General features: G+C 47.6%; 1 protein-coding gene across 2 annotated transcripts in view; it reads left to right on the top strand.

Moving 5' to 3' along the window:
- The first annotated feature begins 1,421 nt into the window (after positions 1-1,421).
- Positions 1,422-7,506, top strand: part of HIVEP3 (HIVEP zinc finger 3) — a 544,861-nt gene continuing 538,776 nt past the window's right edge. For both annotated transcript variants that reach the window (XM_042246556.2, XM_060397829.1), the window contains exon 1: positions 1,422-1,578. The gene's annotated coding sequence lies outside the window, so the exon portion shown is untranslated. The remainder of the gene's footprint in view (positions 1,579-7,506) is intronic.

The following is a 7,506-nucleotide window of genomic DNA, read 5'->3' as shown; positions in this document are numbered from 1 at the left end:
ATGGAATTAACATAAATGGGAGATAAGGAAGTAGGAATAAAAACATGCAGACCACGCTTGCAAGAATCTTGGATGAGAAAGGCTGGGAAAGTGCATGGTAACTGGAAGGCGTACAGCCTCAAGGTAGTTAGGTGTGGGTTTTTTTAAAGTTGTAGTTCGGTTTTTTAAAAAAATTGAGATAATTCACATATCATAACATTCACTCTTTTAAAATGTATTATTCAGTGGTTTTTAAAAATATATCCACAAAACTGTGCCATCATCACTCTTATCTCCAGAACATTTTCATTACCCCAGAAGAAACTCCATGCCCATTGGCAATCACTCTCCATTTTCCCTTCCCCCAGCCTTTGGCAGCCACCAACCTATTTCTTGTCTCTATAGATTTGCCTATTCTGGATACTTCATACAAGTGGATTTATATGCAATCTGATCTTTTGTGCCTGGCTTCTCTCACTTAGTTTTCAGGTTCGTCCAAATTATAGCAGGAATCAGTACTTCAGTTCTTTTCATAGCCCAGAGAAATTTCACTGTATGGATAAATTATAATTTGTTTATCCAGTCATCAAACAATGGGTGTTCGAGTGTTTGACTTTTGGGTTGTTATGAATATGATTTTGGGTCATTATGACATTTGTGTACAAGTTATCAGGTAGACATATTCCCTTGAGTAGCACTTGGGGTGGAATGGCTGGGTCAAAATTGACTCTTGTTGGGAGACACCTGGTCTTGTTTACAGGCTGAGGGTGACCCAGATGGAGAGGTGACAGATATAGGGAGGGGCTGGGGAGAAGGAAGCTGCCGCTGGAGAAGGGCTACTTTCTTCAGCATCCCTCACTTTCTCTGTTGGTACAACCTTAATGCCCTAACCTCGCTTCACAACTGCTGGACCCTCCCCCCACACATCATACTTGTTGACCAGGGACAGAATCCAGCGCGTGAATAAAGCACCCCCAGACCTGGCGCAGATGCATCCGAGCCAGTGGTACCTTTTTTTTTTTTTTTTGCAGTAGTTTCTAGTTTGGGGGTCTCCTTTGGTTAGAGCCTGGCCCATTTTGTGTTTTTTTCTCGTAGATTCCTTCACAGGTGAATAAAGACAATTCACCGTGGAGTCTTGAGTCTGACTTCTGGTTCTTCAGGTTACCCACCGCTCCCAGTCGTGCCGGATAAAGTAAGATGCCCAGCACAAGAGGTGGTGGACCAACTACGCCAGCACTCGGCGCTTTGCGTTGCACATCGTAGCCACTGCGCACGCGCCGCTTCGAGGCCAAGGATGGAGCGGGAGAGTGGGCGGGGCGGTTACCTCCCGGACCAATCGGAAGCGAAGGTCCCCGCCCCCCCGGGCCAGTGGACCGAGCTTGACCCCGGCGGTGGGCGGAGAAGGCGGGGCCAGCTTCGCGGCCGCGGAGGGGGCGGGGCCCGGGGACTGGAGGCGGGGCCTGGGGCTGTCAGTCCCGCGCCCGCCGCTGCCGCCGCGGTTACTTACATGCCGTGGCCCGGTGGCTGCCGGCGCTGCCGACCGCCGTCCGCCGCCTCGGCATCCCGAACCGCCTTCCGCCGTGCCGGGCCGGCGCGCAGGTAAGGCCGGCCGGACTGCCGAGCCATCGCGTCCCCAAGCTCGGCAGCGGTCCGCAGCGCGGGCGCCCCCTCCGGGCTGTGTCAGCTCCGCGGCTCCCTTTGCCTCCCGGGGGCGGTCCCGGGGGGCGGGACGACCGTTCTCCCCATCCCCCTCACACCTCCCGGCGCCGCGCCAGCAGACGGGTCCCCGGGCCGCGCCTCCGCATCCCGGCGTGGGGCTGGTCCCGAGAACCCCCTTCTCAGGTCGATTACACAATCGCTGGGGCTGGGAGCGGGGGTCCCTTCCTGAGCCTCGGCCCCACACCTGTCCCCGCGCCGCTCTCGCAGGCAGAGGGCAGACACCCAGCACGACAGTGGGGACCCGGAAAGTTTCACTTTGTGGTCCCGGTTTGTTGACATCTGAGCGATGCGGGGAGATGGAGGCTGAACGGTGAGGATGCGCCTCTCCAGCAGCTTTGGCTTTGCCCCGGGTGGCCCTGGCCCAGGTTTCCTTTCCAGAAGTCCTGCCGAGAGCCCTGCTCTGGGCTGGAGGCTGCTGCAGGGCACACGGGTCTCTCCGCCTTCACGTTAGCTGGCCCTTGGCTTGCAGCATTCTGGAGACAGCTGAGCCTCCAGCTCTTCCGCCTTTCCTAATTGAGCGTTGATAGAACATGTAGGTGAATTTACTTAGCATTTTCCTGACACTTTATATTTGTGAGGCGCTTTGCCATCCCTGATTAGTTAATTAACAAGGTGGGAAAGCAAAATAGATCCTCAAACACATGGCTAATGCCTTTAGTTGAGCAACTCTTTTAAGAACCACTGAGAGCTTTAGGCTGTTTGCGGTGAGAGATGCTTTTGGCCGAGGTGCTGCCGTGAGAGCTGTTCAGTGTTTTCTGGTTGCCTGAGAAGGCTTTGGTGATCACGGCAAGGCTTTCTCTGCCTCTCCCTGCTTATACTGTTTATTAAGGGTCTCCAATCTATGGTGGATTATTTGGATCTCTTCACTTAAGCAAAGGAGCAATTAGAAGTGTTGCTGACAAAGCAGTTAAAAAAACAAACAAAAATCCCGAGATTCAAAAAAGTTGGATGGTTGTGTGTTTACCAGGTTACCTCTTCTGTGCAGAAAACCTTGGCTCTTCCTGATCTCTCCCCATCTTCCTGGTAGGACTGTATCCAACTGGGCTGGTGTTACTGGTTCCTCATTTAGTCCTTAGACCTCTTGCTGCCTGTGGTTTGTAGACCTGCCTAGGGACATCCTCTAAGAGTGGGCTTAATTAGCACTTTTATCTGCCCATTAAGCAATATAGCTTGAAATCTCTTGTAATCAGGCACTGTTGTAGTGTTGAATCTTTAATAATACCTAATTCATTTTAATAGTGTTTCTTTAATAATCTTTCTATTAGTATGCCAGTTCTGCAACACCAGTACTTTTAGTATAGAAGCACCAATTTACTCGAAATATTATCATGGCAAAAACAATTCTCCAACAGATTTGCAGCCTACTTTACTTAGATAATTACTGCTAGAGGCTGTTACGGTTTTTTTCCTTTGGCACGGTAGGTATTACAATGCGTTTGATCTATGAGGTCATTATGAGGTCATTTCTCTTTGTAGAAATGATTTCAGTCTCTGTGTCACTTAAATTTTTGTGGACTAATAGCATGTGAGTTTTCCCCCCATGCTGATTTCTTTTTGAACAAGGAACAAAGTTAACAAGATTTAATTTTGACTTTCTAGACTTAATTTTAAGAAGGATAATATTTACTGTATTTTGGGGGCTATATTAGAACTATGATGCTGATTTTATTAGCATGGGTAGCAGGCATTGTTTTGGGTGCTTTATAGGTATTAACTTATCTAATTCTCGCAACAACCCTGTAAGGGAGGTACTATCATTACCCCAGTTTCAGACAATGAAATTGAGGCCCAGTTGATTGACTCAGGTCACATACTTAAGTAAATTTTGCAACCTCATGGACTGTAGCCCACCAGGCTCCTCTGTCCATGGAACTCTCCAGGTAAGAATACTAGACTGGGTTGCCATTTCCTTCTCCAGAGGATCTTCCTGACCCAGAAATCGAACTCCCATTCTCCTGCATTGCAGGGGGAGTCTTTACTGTCTGAGCCACCAGGGAAGCCCCACATAAATGACAGCTACATCCTAATGACAGAAGCCTGAGTTCAGGGTCCAGGTACTTAACCACTGCGCTATCCTGCCTCTGTAGGTTATTTTTTTCCCAAGCAGTATTTCTACTTACTTCCTGAACGTGCTCTGCACTGTGTGGAGAAGAGCACTTACAGTGTAATAATGAACACTGGGAAAGGAGTTCTTATTCTGGTCTTAACTCTGTTGCCAACTAATCTGTGATTTTGAAGCAGATACCTGAGCTCCCTGCCTCCCATTTCCTCATTGGTGGGATAATTGCAGCTGAAGCAGATGAACTAACCAGGCTTAACCTCTTGGGGAGCTAGAGAGATGAGTCAATGCATGTAAGAATTAAATCTTTTCCTCCCTAAGGCACGGTATAAGATCAAGTATCAAATGAGTGAGGTGTGTACCTGTGTGTGTATGTGTTATGGAGAAGGAGTGGAGGGCACATGTCATATGCTTGGAAGCAGTCACCATGGGAGTGCAGTCGTTGAGACACTTCATCTTAAAATATTTCAGGACTGTTTTAATTCTGTTACCGCCCAAACCATTCCTTTGTAATTGAAAAAAAAAAAAAAAAAAAGACAAGCAGAAAAGAAGTTATCTTATGGAAGTGGGGTACCATGTGCTGGACTACTTCAGGAGCATTCATGGATGATCATTTAGTATCACATTGCAGGAGGCTTGGGGTCAGATGGCAGGACCTGAATGGCAGATCTAGGAGTTCCCAGCATCATGGCAAGTCAGGATTAAAAGGAAACTTTATGGTCCTTGCATCTAACACCCTTTTCCCTTCCTCCCTTCACCACCTATCCAGTGGATGAATCCCCCACGGGTGCACACCTGTTTCACTCAATGCTCATCCTGCTCCTGCTTGGACACCTCCTGGGCCATCCATTTGGTGTGCTTGGAAAATGTGCACCAAAGAAGCTGGGATTGTATCCAGTGATAGGGAGCGAGAAACAGCAGAAGGATTCTGGTCTCTTCTGGCTTGTGCCCTTGAAAGATCATCGTCCATGTGAAACCTGGGTTAGAAGGGAAACTCTCAACCAGGGAGATCAGTTAGGAGGCCTTGGCCAGAATCTAGGATTGAGGGGATCCAGGTTGAGACAGGCAGTGAAGTGGGATTGCAGGAGGAATGGAGCCCAAAAGACAGCATCCCCTGTGCCCAGCACCTGCCTGTCCCTAGCATCAGAGAGGAGGAACATGTTAACATCTCCCTGGGGTCAGGGGGCCATTGGGAGTGGAGCTGGGAGAGACAGCTTTGTCCGTAAATCCTCCGAAGCTGAATAATAGACTGATGAGTGTAAGGCCTGTGCAGAACAGAGAGCACAGAGCAGATTTTCTTTCTTCTGAGGAGGGGAGTGTACCACGGGAAACTCCCTCTGTGTAATGAAGAAATAGAATAGTATTTCCCCTTGGGTGTTGTCACCTCGCATGCTGCTTGCTTAGCCTTTGCTTCTTGGCCATGATGGCAATCTATTGATATTTGAAGCTCTACCGGGAGGATGTGTTCCGGGTGCTTTCTTCTGATTTCTTGGGGAAGTCTTCTCTTGGGGCTTCTGTTCTCCAGTGACACCTGTCGACTATGTGCTGGAAGGCCAGCACACCTCACCTCATTAGGAGTTTCCCCTCCCAACACGGATGGTGTGGCACTTCAGAGAGGACTTACTGTGAAATGATGTCTGCATTGGCTTGGAAACAGAATAATCTGGAGGAAACAAATAAGATTTACACAGGAAGCCACAAAGACAGAAGAAATAGTTGCAAGCATTATGAGTTCATTTTTCTCTTGTTCCTTTATGTGTTTCTGACTTGGGATGTGATATTTCTTCTATTTATAAATATATACATTGAGATATGTTGTCTAATAGTGTATGTAGAAATAAACTGTATATCTCATTTTTTTTTTTTTGCCTGGACGACGATGTTGGTTTTTCACTATCTTTTAGACCAGTGGTTTTCAACCAGGGGCGATTTTGCCCCCTAAGGAACTCTTTCAATGTCTCGAGACATTTTTGGTTGTGGCAACTGGGGACAGTGTATATGCTACGGGCATCCAGTGGGCAGAGACCGGCGAAGCTGCCGAACAGCCCGCAATGCACAGGCTGGCCCGCCAAACAGGAAATGCTGAGATGCTCATAGGGTTGGGTTGAAAAACTCTACTTTAGATGATGAAAACAATTTCTTATTAGGAGCAAATTGAGGTTAGAAGGAAGAGGAAGAAGAAAGTATAAAGTGTTCCTTGGCTCCTTGAAAGTGATAACAGCACCCTTGCTTCTGACTTGCAGGAGGGAGAAGCAGCTTAACAGACGCTCGTCTGCCACCCAGGAGCTATTTCAATAACTGGATTGCTCAACACGGTAGTTTGGAACAGGAAGTAGAGGCCCTTGGAGTGGGTTGAGGTTGTCAGGGTAATTTGTGGAGGCACAAGGGTTTATAGGCCAAGAAGGGAAGCTGGGTCTTGCCAGAATAATTCTGAAAAGTTCTAGGAGTTTTTCAAAGGTGGTTTGTTGAGGACTGAGTGTATGCCTCGAAGATACTATCTCTGTCCTGGGAGTGCAGGAACCCTGGAGGCTGTTGATCTGAGCACTTTCCAGATTCCTCTGTGTCCAGACACAGAATGGAGAGGGTTGAGCACCTGATTTTGTTTTCAGCTGTAGCTGTGTTCTCCTGAAACCTTTGTTTCAAAAAAATAAGCTTCTATTTGCCCAATGCCCAGCTTCAACGATTGCCAATTCCTGTCTATCTTGATCTATACTCCACCCATGTTAGACTACCCCGCACCCCCATCTTTTAAATCTAGAAAATAGCTTAAATAATTACTGATGGCCTGCCTATCAGGGGAGGCTTGACAGTGAAGGAGATAAGTGATTTTCCGGTGCTTGGTAGCCTCTGGAGGAAAGCTGATAATGGACGTAGATGATTATAGCAGCCATGAGGGCCTGAGGAATAGGAATAGGCCCAGGAAGATCTGGGATGGGGGAGGTCAGGTTTCCTTGGTGGGGAAGCACAGCCAATCAGAGACAAAACTCTTTTTAAACCTCATGGAGGGCGAAACCTATTTAGAGTTCCCTGCCAGGAGAAAGGTGTTTCTGATTTCTGTAGTCCAGGGTGCTCTCAGTTCCTGCATTGAACTTCATTTACATGTTTCATTTTAGGATGACCCCTTTCCTGTTTCATGACCCTTTAGGTGTGCGTTGTGTGGCCCTCCAGCTTGCACCTGGCTCCTTTCTGGAAAGTGCACGGCAGGGTGGGCGAGAGAGGCATTCCTCCTGATGGCTTTGGGTCCTCTCCCATAGCAGTCGCTCCCCTGAATTTGATGGTGGATGTTGGACAGTCCTGCTCCAGCCCCCTGGCAGCCCACACCAGATGGAGTCAGCACTGCCCTTTACACCTGGCCTGCAGGGATTTTTTTCTCCTGGTTATGTCTCCTTGAGCTACAGGATTAAATTTTTAGGCCATTGGAGAATTGGCATGCATCTACTTGACTCAGTGTTGTGTTGTAATATGCATACAAAACCTGGCTTCAAAAGTTGAGAGAGTTCTTGAATAATCAGATAATTGATGTCTATGGATTTTAATTAGTGCTGGTTTCTACAAATGTATTCATTCTGGACCAAGTTCACCAGTATTTCCATTAGTGTGAAGACCTGGGCCCTTGCATGACTGTATTTCTTATCTGCATTTTATTTATTAAATGCATCTTTTCCCTCTACTTATCCCACAAAAGATTTAGGTGGTATGAGCTTGTGAACATCCTGTATCACAACTGTAGATTTTCAGCTATCATGCCT

Source organism: Ovis aries, chromosome 1, assembly GCF_016772045.2.
Source record: "Ovis aries strain OAR_USU_Benz2616 breed Rambouillet chromosome 1, ARS-UI_Ramb_v3.0, whole genome shotgun sequence".
In the NCBI taxonomy this organism is placed as follows: Eukaryota; Metazoa; Chordata; class Mammalia; order Artiodactyla; family Bovidae; genus Ovis; species Ovis aries.
The sequence above is the reverse complement of the archived record's forward strand: the minus strand, read 5'-3'. Positions and strand labels throughout refer to the sequence as shown.